Source organism: Mustela erminea, chromosome 3, assembly GCF_009829155.1.
Source record: "Mustela erminea isolate mMusErm1 chromosome 3, mMusErm1.Pri, whole genome shotgun sequence".
Taxonomy (NCBI): Eukaryota; Metazoa; Chordata; class Mammalia; order Carnivora; family Mustelidae; genus Mustela; species Mustela erminea.
Window position 1 is genome coordinate 71,334,212 of NC_045616.1, and position 19,616 is coordinate 71,353,827.

Here is a 19,616-nt window from a genome sequence, read left to right on the forward strand (position 1 = left end):
CAAAGACACACAGTTAACCGACTGAGCCACCCAGGTGCCCTAGGTCCTCAGTAATTTTTAAGAGCGTAAAGGGTCCTAAGATCAAAAAGTTTGAGAACTGCTTTAGGAAGCTATGCTGTCTCTCTTCTACATGTGTGTGAGTGTGTGTGTGTACATGTGGTGAGGTAGTGGGGTGCAGGGGTCACAACAGCCCTTGACTGCTTCTGTATTCATTCATCTTCTAGAGCTAGAGTAGGATTCCCTACTTCCCTACTGGGAAGAGAATGTACTGACCACAAACATAAGAATTACCTTGGAATTATAATTCTCTATTACAAGAAAGCGTTATTCAGCACTAAAAAAAAAAAAAAAAAAAAAAAAAAGTAGTACTTTGACTAAGAAGAAAATAGTTGTAATAAACCAGAAAGTTCTGAAGGTTAAACAACCAGCAAACCTATTTGAATGTTTGAAGAACGTCAAATTAAATGTGTGGTTCACAAACAGACCATATGTGTTATGTAAGGCAAATACTGATATAAGCACACATAATGTAATATAGCACCTATTCAAATCCCATCCATCCTTGAAAATCTAGCTGAAATAAAGCTTCTTAAAATATGTGCTAATAAAACAGATGTTCAATAAATGATATCTGTTAACTGAAAAAATAAGTGAGTAAACTGATTCTTCTTCCTCAGGCCGTCATTGAAATTATTGTTAGGATACCTATAGCAATCACATGTATGTGGCTTTATGTGTAGTTCTAATGGGATTTCATAGATTTTACACACACATAATTTTGTATATGCATACAAACATAGGTTAAATGTTTATATTTTGGTAACTTTTTTGTCCCCCAATAGTATTCCAATAGATCCCAAATATAATTTCCCAAATTGGGGAAAACCAATTATCAATTGCGGCCTGTTTCAATAGGAAAATTTTCTTAAATTCTAAGTAACACACAAATAAACTTGCAAACATGATCCATTTATGAGTCAGTATGTACCCTGACATTCAGCCAGTAATTCTAAAAATGGAAAATGATTGAATTTCCTGAACCCAAAAAATAGTCTAATAACAAAAAAGAATAAAACATGAGTCATAAAAGGTATCGATGAGGACTCTTTGTAGAAAATGCAAATCAAGAAAATTATTTTATAAGAAATGACATTAAAAGCTTAATTATACTTTTGTTATCAAATCTGTATTTATATAAAAATAATTTAAAAAACCACACTTGCATTTTGTATAATCACTGCTATTATCATTTGCACGATCATAGATCTGACATTCACTTACTTCTTTAACAATGGTTGAATATTTGCCATATACTAGATGACCACTGGCACAGCTGTGACCAATTCTTCAGATGGTTTCCTGGCCTTTTTCTTGCTTTGTCCCCTTTTTATTAACTGTTTTGTGAGTGGAGGAAAAATAATGTGAATTTAATAGCTGTTTCCACTATTAAAATATTGTTGTAGATTAGTGAGTGGCTTAGAAGCTTTCACAAGGAAGTAAAGGAAAAAGTATGCTAGATTCACATTCAGACTCACTGAGACTACCTAGGTTGGCAAAAACAAAATGATCTGTCACTTATTCTCTACTGGTCTTATCTGTAAAATGAGGAAATTGAAAGACAGTTGATATGGTTCTTCCAACTTTAAAATGTCCTAATTCTATTTAGGTACTGTGAACAGTTGGCATATGAAGATTAGGAGGGCCAGGAGATTAAATGTTATTTAATGGGGAAAAAAAGTAGTGACTCATCCTAGCTCTTTTCAGAATGTATTATATATACATTAATAATTTTACTTAAGTAAACTCAAATAGTAAAATGAACAGTATTCAGAAAGAAACACTTTGAAGATTCTGAAAATATTATTAGAGAATATTATTATAAGTATGTAGTATCTTGAAAACTAAATATTATAACTGATGTATTTTAATAACTATAATTTATTGAATGTCTACCAACTCATCTCATCATGCAACAATCAGGTAAAATAGGTCTTTTTTATTCCCATATTTAAAAAAGATTTTATTTATTTATTTAACAGACAGAGAGAGAGAGAGAGAGACAGTGAGAGAGGCAACATAAGCAGGGGGAGTGGGTGAGGGAGAAGCAGCTCCCCCCCCCCACCAAACAGGGATCCCGACATGGGACTTGATCCCAGGACCCCAGGACCACAACCCGAGCCGAAGGCAGATACTTAACCGACCGAGCCACCCAGGTGCCCCTTTTTATTCCCATTTTACAGGAAGACACTGAGAGTCAGATAAATAATTCATTCGCCCAAGGATACTTAGTTAAAAAATGGCACAACCTGGGCTTTTGACTCCAAACCAATACTCTTCCCACTACATAATGCATTTTGGCAGGTGAGAATTCTACCACGGAACCACCCATGCACATAATGCATTTTGATTCCTACAAATGAATCTCTTTTTTATAGTCAAGTCTCAGTTACTAATGGTAACAAGAATAGAAACAGCAAGGAAAAAGAAATCCCAAATAAACATAGTATAACAGCTTAGGATGTGGATGAATTCCAGTAAAATAAGTTTTGTGCTGAGTTCTCAGGCACCTTCAATGTCTCAAGTTTAAGTAATATTCTCAACTCACTGAAGCTTAAATGTTATCTAATCCATTTTTCCACTCATTACAGAAACTTAAAATTTCTATTACATTAATTAAAGATTGATCACAAATAGGAGGTATATAATTTAAAGGAATAATCACAGAATCTTCTAAGGAAAGGATCCAAAGACTTGCTTTTTTCTTTTTAACTATTTTCTCTCACTGAGTTTGCTTAAAAGAAAAATGCACTGAAATTTCAAAAGGCCATTTTAACCCTGGTTACTAATGCTTTCTTAAAAAACTTGCTCCAGAAAAAAATACACTGATTTGTTTTTTCATTTCTATGTACTTTTTCTGTTCTTAGATTGAGACAACAAAACTGCCACACACACATACACACACGCACAAAATGATCTGAAGAAAATTAAGTAGGACAAGTCCAAGAAAATTTACCAACTAAAAATTTATTCTTGGATAATCAAGAGGAAATGTAGAAATATTTCTAAGTATTATATAAGACAAAACTGAAAGCAAAAGACATGAAACTTACAGTTGTATTATGGCCTACTGCAAATAATCAAGTAGCAAGAAACAAAGTTTAAAGTAACTATTAACTTATTAATTGAAATAATTAGTGAAGTATAAAGTCAGAAATTACTACTTGGTCGTTTAGTTATTCAGAAATAGTATCATTTCGAAAAATCTCATCAATCAAGGAAATTTGTAACTTAACAGGTATAATTTAAACATTAAAATTCAAGTCTAAACTGCCGTAACAAATACTGGGGTCATTTATAGAACATTCCAAGCAACCACAACAGAATACACATTCTTTTCATGTGCACGTGTAACATGCACCAAGATAAGCCATACTGAGCCACGAAACACATCTCAATGTAAAATAACTGAAATTGTATAGAATATGTCCTCTGACCACAATAAAATTAATTTAGACATCAGTAACAGACAAATATCTAGAAAATTCCCAAATATTTGGAAAATAAACAGTACAGTTCTAAATGACCCATAGGTCAAAGAAGAAGCCACAAAGAAAATAGGAAAAATTTTGAACTGAATGAAATTCAAAGCAAATTTATAAATATTACACACACACACACCCCCACACATCCAGTAAAGGACTGGCTCGTGCAGTTGCGGGGTCTGCCTAGTCTGAAATCCAAAATGTGGATCACGCATTTGTGCAAATAGGCCATCAAGAAGGGCAAGTTGGAACTCTCCACAGTACAAGCTAAAGCAGCTCTCCCCAGATGGAATTTCTTCTTCTGAGAAGCCTCAGCTCTCTTCCTCAGTCTTTTAAATGAATCAGGCCCCCAGATCATAAACTGCTTTACCTAAAAGTCACGGATTATGGACTTTAATCACATCTATAGAATACCTTCAAAGCAACACCTGTATTAGTATTTGATTAAACAACTAGGGACTGTACCCTAGCCAAGTTGGTACATAAAATTGATTATCATGACAACAAAACTGGTGAGATGCAGAGAGAGCAGTGCTTAGAGTTTTAAATGCTTTATTAGAAAAGAAGAAAGTCCAAAATCAATTATGTAAGGTTCCAGCATAAGAAGCTAAAAACAAAACAAAACAAAACGACAGCCACCACCACCACAACAAAAAAATAGACAGGAAGAAGAAAAAGGAAAAGGCGAGAAGAAGCAAATTAAACAAAGTAAGTAGAAAGAAGAAAGTTGGAGAAATACTTTATTTCAAGACGTACTATTATAGATCCTGCAAATACATATCTCCAAGACTTTTAATGACATTTCAGATGTGCCAGTTTGGAAAATTTCCAGATCAAACCTCTCCTTGCTTATCACGCTCCTGATAAAACATTCCTGGATGCATTCCTAGATGCACCCTTCAAGGTTGAAAGGTGGTTTTCAAGGTTTTTTTTCAAGAACAGAACACCCAAGGTCAAACACCTGTGCTCAAGGACTAGAACCCTGGTTTCCAAAACCCCTTCCGAAAGGAATTCCCCTTGCAATGTACCGTCTCCAAGTTTTCTTTCCTGTCACTAAAAACTGGCCACATACCTGTGTAATAGTACCCATTGAGAAAAGCTACAGCCTAGCTGCTCATTTTCTTTTAATTCTTAAGTTTATCTATAGGCTAGCGCCTGAAGCACCGTCATGTTAATTACAAAAGGGCACACCCTCTAGTGGAACCTCCTAGGAAACAAATACCTTTTCCTGGCTCAAAGATTAGAAAAAGGCACCCATTCCTGGGGCTAATGTGGCCCTCCCCAGTGCACAGGGCTTGGAGGGGAACTCCGCCTAGATGCCAGCTCATATTCACATTCCATGGCTAAGTGTTCTGCACAACTCTCCTCGGTAGCCCTGCTTATCAGTCATTCACCATCTTGTTGAAGGGAGAACATCAGGTAATATCATTCTATAAAAATGCTCCATTCATAAACAAGTCAAATATTTTTTAAAAATCGTATCTTAAATTTTTTAAGCTGTATCTTAACTCTTGACAGACCAAGGTTCTCACATTGGAAATATTCAAGCAGAACTACAGTGTTAAGAGTAGACAGTAAACTTTATTACCAGTACTTCATTTTAGAAAGTGACATTCTAAGTTTGTTTTGTTTAGTAAGATTTGAAGTGTTTCTGTAAGTGCTATATCAAAAATCACATAGAGGGAAAAATATAGCAACATGTTTTCCTAAGCAATAAATGTCATCACTGAATTTTCAGCAAGGACATTTACCTTTCTAAAATAAAACCATTGCATACGCTAGCTAAAGTTAGAATTTTATCTTTTAAATTTGTTTCCTTAAATGAACATGTCCATAATCACATTTGTAGACATGCTATTTTTGTTTTATGTAGTTGTCATTAAGTTTTTATTATAAACAGGATGTTCTCAAAAATAATACTTCCATTTTTAAAATAAACATTCAAAATGAAACAAATGAGGTAAAAATAGTTATTAACAACTTAAGTAAAGCGCAACAAATTAGCACACTCATTATCTTATAAGAGAGTATTTCTTTTACCAGCAAAATTACTCGTATCATCAGCTTACTCCAGTGTGTGGTCTGGCAATTGGCAGTATAAACCTGCCTGAAAACAAATCTTCAAGAAAACTAATAAACCTCATCTGACTCTACACCATTTCTACTTGGGATTTCCTATGCATTTAGAGTACTCAGTCTGTCTATGCCATTTTGTGCTTTTTAATGTATTATTTTCTTAAGTAACAAATCACATCTGATGCAGAGTAATTCTCTGTAGTGTAGGAGAGATGTGGGAGGCAGGTGGGAGAGCCAGGATGCTTATGAAGGACACCAGTGTCTCATTTTCCTTCTAGGTATGCTTGGCTTGTCTCCCCAAATTGTCCCTGTGGACTGGGTTTATCTCTTCTACTTCATTGATATCATGCCCCTTTAATTACATACATCACCTTAAATACTAATCTGGTTGTTATATATGCTTAATAACCATTGACATTTAACCTGGCATTAGGTTTTCATTTTATTTTGAAATATGGCATGGTTGGAAGGGGCTACCAGAAAGTGAGCGATTCTAAGGCTGTTAAGGTTGGATTGTGTGTCACTAAAGGCACTTTAAACTATAACCACTAGCCATCACCGGCATCATGTTTTGAAAGTAATTCACACGTATTATTTCACAAAATTTGTTTTCATCTTGTCACTAGGTAGATTCATTCCTCCCCCTCAACTACCACCTCATTTACTATAGGGATTTAGTGTTCACTTTCAAATTATAAAAACTAAGATAAACATGATTCTCTACTCCAGCCATCTCACCAAACCCTCCTACTCACATATCTCCTGTCCAAAAATGTAGAAATCCAGTATTCACCCAACCTTGAGTCTTTCAAGTTGGCATACTTTAAATGAAAAAAGAGGTTGATCTATGTTTTCCTGTACACATACATAGAGCAAAACGAGTTATATTTGCACTTTACTAGCCTGGCAGGTACCTCATGATCTGGTCCCAACCTATCTTTCTATCTTTATTTCCAACAATATCCTCTCTAGTCACAACAGGTTGTTCCTCAAATACACTCTGTACTTTTCTCTGTTTCCTCTACTGGAAATTCCCTTTCCCACCCATTTCCTCTTATTCAAACTTTGCCCCTTCTTCAAGGCCTAGTATTAATGCTGTCCACTTTGCATACATGCAGACTTCCTGATCCCTAAAGTCAAAATTAATCTCTCCCTCCTCCATGGAGCTACTGTACTTTCTCTGAACCTCGGCTTTATATAGAGTTCATTGTGTATGTATGTGTTATAAAGCCTGGCTCAGCTGAGAGCTTTTTTGTAGGCAAGGGGAATATCTTTATCTTTCTATCTACCACATGCATATTTTAGATGTTTGGGAAAATGTTTGCTGAATGCAAATTTCCTTGCAAATAGAATACTGTCTTGGTTGGGGTTTTCATTATATTTTACCTGGACTTGGACAATTAAAGCAGTATTCTGGTTGGTCAGTCTTCTCAACCTCTAGTCTTGGCTCCTTCCAGCTTATTTTCCATGCTACTACCACAATGATCCCTCTAAGACAAAATGCTAATCATGTCACTTTCCAATTTTAAACCTTTTATATTGTTTTCCACCATCTAAAGAACAAAGTCCAGTTTCTAAGTATGCCATACAAGGCCCATTTTGATTGGCCCCAGTTTACTCCTCTAATAACTTCCTACCATAATTCCTGCAGGTATGTGTCCCTGTATATATAAGTTCCCACATATATCAGGATATCAAATTCTCACCAATCCCTTTGCATGCACAGTCTGCATCCTGCACCCCCGCCCCAAATTCTAATATTCCATTTTAATGCCTCATCTCAGGGGAGGTATAATATGGCAGTTAAGTCAAATATATGTGTTTAAATCCTGGACTGTCCATTGCTTGGAGAGTAATCCTGCGTAAGTTAAACTTTGCAAACACAACTGAAGAAAGATTAGAAAGCTGTCTACTTCACCATTCCTCCCCTACTCTTTGCAAAACCACTCTATTCCTATACTTTGGTGGGCAACTTTGACATTTGTGTAAAATATATATCTAAGAGCCAATTTAGAATCTAAGCTCTAGGTTCCTTGCAGGTAGATGTGATTAGTCAAGTTCCAGACTGAAAAACAGACAAGCCTTAACCTTTGTTTTCTTCAAGCTCCTTAGTCACTATATACTAAAATGTGAAGTAATAATACATACAAATTTTAAATCCTTGCTTGCAGTAGTGGTCTATCTCAGCAAGGATGTACATATAACATTTTCATATACTGCTTGCCTCATATATCTTTGGTTAAATATCTGTTCAGATCTTTTGTCCATTCTTTAAATTGGTTTGTTTTCTTAGTGTTGAGTTTTCAGAATTCTTTCTATATTCTGGATACAAATCTCTTATTAGATGTGTAATTTGCAAATACTGCTTCCTACTCTGTGGCTTGTCTTTTCATTCCTTAAAAGCAACCTCTCCAGAGCCAAAGTTTTTTTTAATTTTGATGATGTTCATTTATCAGTGGACTTCATGTTTTTTTGTGCCTAAAAACTCATTAGCATACCCAAGTTCATAAAGATTTTCTCCTATGTTTTCTTTTAGAAGCTTAATAGTCTTACTTTTAGGTTTATGAACCATTAGAAGTTAATTTTTGTAGAAAGAGGTAGGTGTTAATGTTCAATTTTTTGCACACAGACTCTCAGTTACTCTAACATTATTTGTTAAAAGATTATCATTTCTCAAACTTTCTTTGTACTTTTGTCAAAAATCCGTTGATTATATCTGTGTAGGTGTGGGTCTATTTCTGGGCGCTTTATTCTCTTCTATTGATCTCTCTCTCTCTCTCTTTATCCAGTAACCATCTATTTTTTCCCTCTGTATGATTTAATAGGTATATAATGCTGTAGATTTTTATAAATGGCATATACTTAAGTATACTCAGTTCAAGGTATCATAGCTCCAAATAAGGACTGCTTTCTGTTCTAAGACTTAGAAACAGAAATGCAGCAACAATAAAGAGTAAACTTAAACAGAACTGACTAATGTGAAGCAGGAAAAGAATGCAATAATATTCAAAGGCTAGGCAACTACTCTGCCTTGAAAGTGAGTTTTCAACTTTAAAGAGCCCAGATGAGGTGAATCTCTTTTGCAGAATCTATTTCCAAGTCAAATTTATAGTTGGGGGGGGGGGTAATTGCTTGCATTTTATTTTAACCTGGTTTAGGTGCCAGATCTTCATCTAAAATTCAGCAGCTACAGTGTTTTAAAAAAGAACAATTCAAAGATATATACAGTATGAACTTATAAACATTCTTCAAATGCTACTTTAAAAACTTTTAGCAAGAACAAACTGAAAGTAATCTTCTCATACATTCTTTTATGCATTTTGGGGGGATAAGAGTATTTCATCAGTATTTTATGAAAATTATTTTGAGTTAATAGAAGCATTTATAACTATAAAGGCTCTCTATCATCTTAAGAGTCCAAGAATTAAGGTAATGCAGATATCATTCCATCTTATGGCCACAGCACCAAAGACCTAAAGTGGTAATGCTGTAGTCTCACCATGTTTAGGGTGTAACCCTCCTCTGAAGGCTAGGCTCTTAAGTGTTTAATTTTTGCTACAGGCTGTGATTACTGTAACAGGTGTTAAGTCCCTTTATTGTTCCTTAAAACTGTTGCTACTCACTGGCACAGCTTAGAAGCAAGAGTAGTTTAGTTAGAATAAAGGACTCTCTCTCACTTTGTCTTTCTAGAATGGAGTAACCCTGTCTTCGGCAAACATCTAACTTAGCCTTGGGAAGGACAAATAATCTAGATCCAGACTTGACTTTTAAATATATACCTTTATTTACCTATGTTCCCAACATACAGGAAAAGGTTAAGCAATATTCATATTTTCCTCAGTAATTCATTCAATACAAAAATGATGAGCAAAACCTTTAAGCATCTACTTAAATGTAAACACATTTTGTGTTTCCAGACTATACAACATATGCTAAAACAATAAAATGAAGAAAATATAATTTTTAAAACTTCACTGGACTACTGATAAATCCTACCTGAGAATATAATACTGAGCATCAAGCCAAACAATTAAGGCTGGTGAGTAACTTCGCGATATTATCTTGGCTTTCAATTTCTGGGCCACTCTCCAGCAGCATCAGGACTAGACATTCTTACCTTCTATCACACTAAATGTCCTTCCACAGGTCGGTTATAGATCTAGGTGACTGAGCAAGTACATACACTACAACTAAAATGGAGTCTTATCATACAGCAGCAGGACATAAAATACAAGGACTGCAACACTCTAGTCTTTGTATGAGGCCTACACTGTATCTTTCTAAACTCTCTGAAGCCAAGCCAAGGGATTTTCTTCTTAATTCCCTTCAACAAAGACTGTCTTTAAATTATTTCAAGTTATCGTTAATATTATGAACAAATAAGCATATCCAGAAATTTTCTATTGATTTATAATGATTAATAAGTCTAAAAAAGTAAATGCTTATCTAAAAGGAAGAAAAATTGGTAGGAAGTCATTATACAATTTTCATAGTTAAGAAAACATTCTTTTTCACAGACTCCAGAAAATCAAATATACTGCAAAGGACAAATCTAACTTCCTGTCTGTTGACTGTGTGCTTGTGTGCGTGCGCATGTGTGTAAACTGAAAATACAAATTAGAGAGAAAAGATTTTGTTCATTAGCTTATATGCCAATTAATATCTGCCTTTACCCTAAGAAAAGTACTTTTCAGTAAGAACAGAAATCTACCCATTATAATATAACAAATTTGAGACTGTTTAAACAAAATAATTCTTTAAAGAAGCACCTAAATCAACACTATAAATTTTAAAACAGAAAAGCAAACTACCTGACATGACAAAATTAGCAATTAGCAATACCAGGAAAATGTATTAAGAATCTTTAAAATAAAAGGTAAACTTGAGTAGAATAATAATAAATCAAATACAAAATTAGATGAAAAATCTAGTAAGCCACTGACATACCTAAAAATAATAATCGAAATCCTATTTAAGGTTTAACACTCAAATAGGTACATTTAAATAGTAAACACATTGAAATCAACATGAATGCACAAATATACTGAATGAACTAATACACATGGTGTAGCAGTATCTTAACAATAAAAACTAAGGAGAGAAGAGAGATCAAATACTACTAATGGATCAAAGTTGGCAAAAAGGTAGGAAAGAATTGTAATGAATTCTGTGAGATTCCTCTTCAAAGTAGGTCATTACTAAATAGTTTATATTGTGTCTGCTTTTAAAAAGACAAGCTTAAATAAAGGCAAAGAGTTGATAAAGTGAACAAAATAAAACAAAATCCACTCAGATTAATACTGATGAAATATTATGGCAAAGGTTCTTTAAAGCGTTACAGAACTTATAGAAAACTGATTTTGGCTGGGAGAAGAGACCCTCTCACTTTGTCTCCCTAGAAAAGAGTGACCTTGTCTTCTGCAAACATCTGAGCCTAGCTTTGAGGACAGATATCTGGATCCTAACTTAATTTTTAACCTCATTTATCCTCATTTCACCTAATGTTCCCAACATATAGGAAAAGGCAAAGTAACGTGATTTTCATCACTCATTATCTGGCTATACGAACTATGAACCAATCACATCCTAGCACTACTGATGAATTTTTTGTTTGTTTGTTTGGTATTTATTTCTTGAAGGGTGTGGATCCTCGCAGATGCATTTTGTAAAAGCCAAACAAATTTTAAATTTGTCTTGGTTATTTGCTTATCTACCCGTGATAGGCATGGAGGGAATTATTTTAAATAATGTGGTCGGAAAAGACAATGTTTGAGGAAGAAACTGTATGAAGAGAAGGAATGGTTACTAAGATTATTTTAGAGAAGACACTTTGCAGCTGAGGGAACCCAAAGTTACCTGAAGGTAACTGAAAAAGGCCTGAAAAAGAATGGGGTTGGCATGTCCAGGAAACAGCAAGAAGGACAGACAATATGCAGCATTTGAAGTGAACCACAAGAGTAAGGTGGATAATAGCTTGGCCAAAGTGTGTGAAAAAGTGGATGGTGTGTGGACCACAACACAGAGTAACGGGTTGCCTTTGCCAGAAGCGTATGAATTCAGATGCAGAGGGGTACACTGTTGGTGGGAAAATGAGGAATTTTTCTCACCGTTTCTGTTTTCATAATAAAATAAGGAACAAGGTGATCAGCCAAAAGTAGAAGAGCAGTGAAGATGTTGGGTATTATTAATTAATACGATTCTCTTCCAGCAATAACATGAAAACCAACCAAGAAAGCTATTAAAAATAATGGAACAGCTATTCATTTCCTCTCTGTCCACATGCCCACCACAGAGAACTTACCCTACTCATAACCCTGGAAGAAACAGCCTTACTGTGTCAGTTAGGTTTAGGTTCTGTTGCACTTAACAGAAACTCCAACTAATGTGCTTACATAACTTGAATGTTTTTTTATCCCACATTGAACAACTCCAGATAGGCAATCTAAGCTAGAATTGTGGCTCCATGAGGTCTTCAAGGACCCAGGCTCTTTCAACTTCTCTATTCCACCAAGGCTAGCCCCTTCTTTCTTTGCTTTAGAAATGACTTCCTGAAAGTGTGATATGCTTCTGTTTCCTCTCATTGCCAGAATTTGGTCACAAGGCCTTGCCTTGCTACAAAGGAGTATGGTGAATATCTTTTAATGAGGCAGCCATGAGTCCAGCTAGATATCTGGGTTCTCATTACTAAATAAGAAGGGAAGTGGATAGTGAAAGGACAAGACACCTCTGTCACACCTCCACATCTCATGGCTTTCCAGAGCCCCTCCACTATCACCATCCTCTCAATAACATATATGGATAGCTAACCCAAGCCAAGCCAGTAAGATTCTCTCTCTGGAGAGTCAGGCTGTGGGACACAGAAATTAAGTTAATTTACTTCTGAAGGACTGAACTGCAAGAGATACTAGACTAGAATCCTACAGAGAAAATACAAGACTGTAGAAAGTAACAGAACAAATGAACAAAGAAAAGGAGAGTTGAGGCTGTAGAAGGAGAGAAAATAGAAGTTCATGTCACGGCTTCCGTTCATATCAGGGTTGATGCAATTCTTTTATCTGGATTCTGTGCAACTCCTCTATTCCTTTACGCAGAAATCCCTTCAGTTAATATGTAAAATCCCTTTCTAGAAAAATGGGAGTTTTTTTGAGTAGGTTTCTATTCACTACAACCGAAGGATCCTTAAGGTACCTAATAAGAAAGTTATGATTTGATTGATGTTCCGTGCATATGAAGTGTTTCTGCATTTTCTGTGAAACTCGTGGAAGATCACTGTGTTCTTCTCTATCCCATATGGAAAGACAGATAAGAGAGAATTTCCTTTAGAATTTTATGCTTTTAAAAAGTATGTGATAATTACAAAAGTGATATTCTTCTTTTTAAAATTCAGATAATGGCAATTAAGTAATGTTCATTATGTCTTTTTTTTGTCCTGTCCACCAGGAAGATGCTGACTAAATTCATTACAAAGTCACGGGTATTTACAGCAATTCCTGGTTAAATCACAAAGCCTGGAGATTACATATTGTTTCTAAGCATTCACTGCTCCTCCTTGGGAAAGGTTTATACTTCACCATACCAGGCTTGGCCACATCACTTGCTCTCACCAGTGAAATGCTGAAGTGATGGATGCCATTTCTAAGCAGAAACTTTACGAGCTAGCATATGATTCCATCGTCACTCTTTTGCTTCTGCTGTGCCTCTCAGCAAGAGGCTTCTCCTTCATTCTGGGCCCATGAATGTAAGTGTTGGGGAGTTTATCCACAGATCTTAACAGGATGTAGCCAGAACTAGAGAACAAACATTAGTTTTGACCCACTAAGATATGGGGGTTGTTTGTTACCATAGCATAACCTAAATTAAGCTGACTAATAAAGGAAGCAATTCAGTATGTTTATATGCAGGGCATTGAAGAGTATCAGGAAAGACTAAAAGGATGAACAGGAAGGGAGCACTAGAAACACCTAGAACTCCTATCCCAATGCTTATCACCACCATTCAGCCAAGTTATCTAAGCCAGAAACCTCGGGGTCATCTGGAGTGTATCTTTTTTCTTCCGGTCTCCTATATCCAAATCTGTTATCTCTACTATCTCTAAATCCATTCCCATAGACACTGCTTTAGGGAATTAGACCCTTATTATCTCTCCCTTCGATGAATGTAATAATCTACTAATGTGTCTTTCTGTTTTGGTCTCCTTCCTCCAATCCATTCCCTACACTCATACAGAATAGTATTTCTAACATGATGTCATACCTTTGCTAGAAACATCCCATGTGAGAGTTACACATCAGCTAGATACTGTGAGCTGGCCCCAACCAACCAACAGCTGTAGAGAGGGGTCAGACCACTGCAGGTTCAAGTACCAGACTTGCCACTTTCTATGCACATAAGTCTAGTTTTCTTCACTTTAAAAATGAGAATCATAATATAGACTATACCTTGTAGCTTTGTTATGGAGGTTAAATTAGAGAAATAAATTGAGTTGGCAAAGTGGTCACACTGTAGAACAAGGAATAACAATAGCTGTCTGGCTACAGCACCTAGGAATACCTCACAGTCCTTATCTGTTCATACAACTGTCTCCTTTACTAGACACTAAGCAACTTGTAAAGAAACTCAGACACAGTAATCTGAGCATCCCATAACCTAGCACAGTGCCTAGTACAAAGGAAGAACTTATTGTGCATAAGCGAAACCATACCTGAAAGGTGGTAAAATCCCTGAACAATTAGGGGGGGAAAGGATCCAGAGAGAAAACTAGAGAAAGAAAAAATAGAATCACTAATTATAAATACCTCTTAGGCCCATGTGTAACTTCAAGTGCTTTTAATTTTGTGTTAAACAAAGATCTTTGCATCTTGAGAGGCCTCTTTGTTCTGTATTTTATCCAAATTATACCTGCCAATTTACTTTTTTTAAAGATTTTATTTATTTATTTATTTGAGAGAGAGAGAGAGAGAGCACGTGTGCAAGTGGGGGAAGGGTAGAGGGGTAAGGAGAGGAAGAGGAAAAGAATCTTGGAATAGCATGGAGCCCAACGCAGGGCTCAACCTCAGGACCTGAGATCATGACCTCAGCCCAAATCAAGAGTCAGATGCTTAACTGAATGAGCCACCCAGGCACCCCATACTTGCCAATTTAATTTATAGGTGAATTCACAAAGCATACACAAGGAAAGCAGGAAAACAATGAATTTCAAAACTCAATACAACTAGATTTCCAGGGTAGAGAACACTTCCTCAGATGCTTGAATAACTTAAAGAATGTTTTTTGCACATAATCTCAATACTGCATTTCAAATGTACATTGCATCCTCCAAAAACAACTTATACTACCAGATCAATGGAACATAACTCTCAAGAGTAATAGAAGTCAATACATTCTAAAGAAATGCAAACACCTCTTCCCCATTTTGACAAGAGAATTTTCCTCACGTGTGCATTTCACTGCTTCCTGTCTGCCATCTGAAATCTAATTGTAAAAACAGTAGGGTGGTTGTATTTCTGAAGTTCAAGGATTTTTTTTTTTCTTTTACTTTGAAGGTGAGTCCTTGGATGTGGATTAAGGTTCTCAATGAACCAACTGGGCATTTTATTTATTTATTTATTTATTTATTTATTTATTTATTTTAAGATTTATTTATTTATTTGACAGAGAGAGAGAGAGAGCACAAGCAGGCAGAACAACACGGGGAGGGAAAGGCAGAAGCAGAATCCCCGCCAAGCAGAGAGCCGGACACAGTACTTGATCCCAGGACCCTGGTATCATGAACTGAGCTGAAGGCAGACACTTAACAACTGAGTCACCCAGGGGCCCCACAACTGGGAATTTTAAAAGTGTTTTTTTATTTTGAATAGCCCAAGAAACAGTTTTGTTCAGAATATCCAAAAATCCTTGCTATAAAGACCCAAACATAAGAAAAATGGAAGCTTGCCAGAAATGCCAAATGATGGTATGATTTATAATTGTTACTATTCCAAAATTTTAAATGAAATAGATAAAGGCAGTAAAATAAACCATCTAGTCTACACTGGAGGATTATACAACACTAAAGGACTAGACTTCATGCTAAAATGTTATTTCTTTCCAATAGTGCCTCCAAATGGTTTATCTTATTAGCATTAGGGTATAACTTATGAAATTGCTAGCTGTTCTTGATCTACAAAAATGGCAATTTTACATTCAACTCTTTTTGACTTGGTACTTTCATCTTTTCCAGAAATACATATAGCCTACTTAACATCCTTAATAATTTGCATGTATGCATGTCTCTTAGAGTATTTGACATGATGAATTGTAATTAATTGTTTGTAACCTCATTTTTATATTATATTATGAATGTTTGCAGAAAGAAATAATTTCTCCTTTATTTCTGTGTTCCTGAGTTTAGCACTGTCTGGCGCTTAGCAGTTCTTGCAGTGTCTGGCAGTGTATGTTGAGAATAGGCTGACTGCTTAGGAAAGAACATACAAAAAAATAAAATCAATCTCTAGTGTAAGTTACCATGCAAAACTTCATTAAAATTAGGATGGCTCCAAGGCTTAGTACCTACTGATAAACCCAAATATTTCCTGAAAATACAATATTTGGACCACTACTACTCCATACCAAAGAAATAATAACTGCAAATTTTCTTTATTCGGAGTCCAGTTACCCACTATATAGGCCTCACATGTCTTTCTCTTCCTCTTTCCTACCATCTGCTTCCGTATGTCTTGGAGGAAAGGAAAGTAAAAGGAAGACGAAATGCTCTCAATGGATAATGCACTCGTTGCTTGTAAATGTTCTAATGAGAGGAAGAGGGGCACTTCTGCAGATGATGATTCTAATGGTTCATACAGCATTGTTAAAATATCTGTGGATTTCAATCTTTTTTACTATATTATCTTTTAAAATTTGTACTATAGTTTAAAAATGCACACTATCTTTTAAATTTTTTAGAAGATATTTTATTAATTTTTGTGTCAGAGAGAGAGCACACAAACAGGGGGAGCAGCAGGCAGAGGGAGAAACAGGCTTCTCTTTGAGTAAGAACCCCGATGCAGGACTCAATCCCAGGACCCTGAGCCAAAGGCAGACCCTTAACCAAATGAACCACCAAGGTGTCCCACTATCTTCTAAATTTCTGAAATGTAAATATTGTATTATCTTTTTGAATCTGTTCCTCCTATGTCTGATCATATTAAGACTAAAAGATTTCCCAAGGCTGAAAGAAAGGTTACAAATGTTTTCAAGGACAGAAATCCTGGGAAGTAAGAAATTCTAGTAACATGCCAAACCTGACAAAGAGACCCTTGAGAGACAACAACTGGTAACATCTAATTTGGGTGTTCACCCAGGCCTCCCGGAGTATACTCAGGAGGTATTTATGACTACATTTTCCCTTGCTTCATAATTTTAAATTCAATCCAATTCATCAGATTTTTAAAAAAGATTTTATTTATTTATTTGACACAGCAAGAGAGAGAGAGACAGGGAGAGAGGGAACACAAGCAGGGGGAGTGGGAGAGGAAGAAGTGGCCTTCCTGCTGAGCAGAGAGCCCAATGCGGGGCTCAATCCCAGGACCCCAGGATCATGACCTGAGCTGAAGGCAGGCACTTAACGACTGAACCACCCAGGCGCCCCAATTCATCAGATCTTTAATCTCAATTTCAACTTCAATATCCATATCTAAATTCCTGGTGCTATCATAATAATGATATTTCATATCCAACTAACACAGATCGTAACTAAAACACAAATTCCACTTAATTTTACCAAATAAGAGAGTCATTTTATGAAGAAGATCAGCAAATATGATGGATAAACAGAACATAGCTGATGAAACTGGAACCTGTTCAAACATTAAAACTAATACCATCCCAGTTAACCTTGAAACATTTTTATCAAACGTTTGATGATTATAATTTGAGGGTATGTTAGTAATTTTATTTATATTTCAATTTGATGAAAATAATTTAGAAGAGAAATCACACCATAATTACATTTGATAGAAATCACACAAAAACTGAATTTCCGTAATGATTACAATCATCACAACAAACCATTGACTTCTAACTATTTGGTCTGCTTGTTACATCTGATTTTACTCTTTGGTCGTTTATTATAAATCAATACACAGATGTTAAAAAACAGTAGAGCAGACAACGCAATTTGGTTTACAGAATGAACTCGCAGCAGTTGAGCTCCACCTACAGGCAAAAATAATTCTTTATAATCAATTTTAAAATGGGATTTTCCAAAAGATAAGCTCCAAATAATCCCAAACTTACAATTAACTTTGAGTGCACATTAGAATAACCTGGGGTGCTTTCTTAAACGTATGATCCCATTCCACAAATTCTGATTGACTTAGTCTGGGGTGGAGCATGTTCTCCGGTGATCTAAATGTACAGAAAAGTCGAAAGACATTGATCTGAGTCTTTAGCAGCACATATCTTTTAAAAACATCAGAAATACTCAAGTGTCATAGTTTAGTTCTTATAAAATTATTTGAGTCCCACTATGCTGACCATTTTATGTTTTTCAAAGATTAAAACTAAATTTAGTTGACGTAAGTGTCCTATATCACTGTTAGACTGCAAAAATTATCTGAAGTGACAGCATGATTTTTAAAAATCCACCTTTACATTATTCTGTGCCTCAGAAGTAATCAAGGGAGTATGTGTGTGGTGGGGAGTAGAGTCTTTTTTTTAAAATTTAATTTTATTTTTTCAGTGTTCCAAGATTCATTGTTTATGCACCATACCCAGTGCTCCATGCAACACGTGTCCTCCATTAATACCTACCACCAGGCTCACCCAAACCCCCACCGCCCTCCCCTCTAAAACCCTCAGTCTGTTTCTCAGAGACAATAGTCTCTCATGGTTCGTCTCCCCCCACCCCATTCACTTTTCCTTTCCTTCTCCTAATGCCCTCCATGTTATTCCTTATGCTCCACAAGTAAATGAAACTGTATGATAATTGACTCTCTCTGCTTAACTTATTTCACTCAGCATAATGACCTCCAGTCCCGCCCATGTTGATACAAAAGTTGTGTATTCATCCTTTCTGATGGAGGCGTAATATTCCATTGTATATATGAACCATATCTTCCTTATCCATTTGTCTGTCCAAGGGCATCTTGACTCTTTCCAGAGTTTGGCGATTATGGCCATTGCTGCTATGAACACTGGGGTACATATGGCCCTTCTTTTCACTACATTTGTATCTTTGGGGTAAATACCTACTAGTGCAATTGCAAGGTCATAGGGTAGCTCTATTTTTAATTTCTTAAGGAATCTCCACACTGTTTTCCAAAGTGGCTGTACCCAACTTGCATTCCTACCAACAGTGTAAGAGGGTTCCCCTTTCTCCACATCCTTTCCAACACATGCTGTTTACTGTCTTGTTAATTTTGGCCAATCTAACTGGTGTAAGGTGGTATCTCAATATGGTTTTGATTTGAATCTCCCTGATGGCTAATGATGATGAACATTTTTTCATGTGTCTGTTAGTACGTTCTTCTTTGGAGAAATGTCTGTTCATGTCTTCTGCCCATTTTTTATGTGATTATCTGGTTTTTTGGGTGTTGAGTCTAAGGAGTTCTTCATAGATCTTGGATATCAGCCCTTTGTCTGTAGTGTCATTTGTGACTATCTACTCCTATTCCATGGGTTGCCTCTTTGTTTTGTTGACTTTGTTTTGTTTTGTTTTCAAGCTTCTGATCTTGAGCAAGTCCCAAAAGTTCATTTTCGCTTTTGTTTCCTTTGCCTTTGGAGACATATCTTGAAAGAAGTTGCTGTGGTCAATGTCGAAGAGGTTACTGCCTATGTTCTCCTCTAGGATTATAACAGATTCCTGCCTTACGTTGAGGTCTTTTACCTATTTCAAGTTTATCTTTGTGTATGGTGTAAGAGAATGATCAAGTTTCATTCTTCTATACATAGCCATCCAATTTTCCCAGCACCATTTATTGAAGAGACTGTCTTTTATTCCACTGTATATTTTTTCCTGCT

General features: G+C 35.9%; 1 protein-coding gene and 1 long non-coding RNA gene across 2 annotated transcripts in view; both read right to left on the bottom strand.

Annotated features, from left to right (window-relative positions):
* The window catches only part of CWC27 (CWC27 spliceosome associated cyclophilin), a 193,739-nt gene that overhangs the window by 136,458 nt on the left and 37,665 nt on the right, over positions 1–19,616 (bottom strand). The window lies entirely within an intron of this gene.
* On the bottom strand, positions 53–13,309 carry LOC116586317. The gene is made up of 3 exons (XR_004283976.1): positions 13,297–13,309; positions 9,736–9,738; positions 53–226 (listed from the first exon to the last, which is right to left on the bottom strand). It is a non-coding gene; the product is annotated as an uncharacterized LOC116586317 (long non-coding RNA).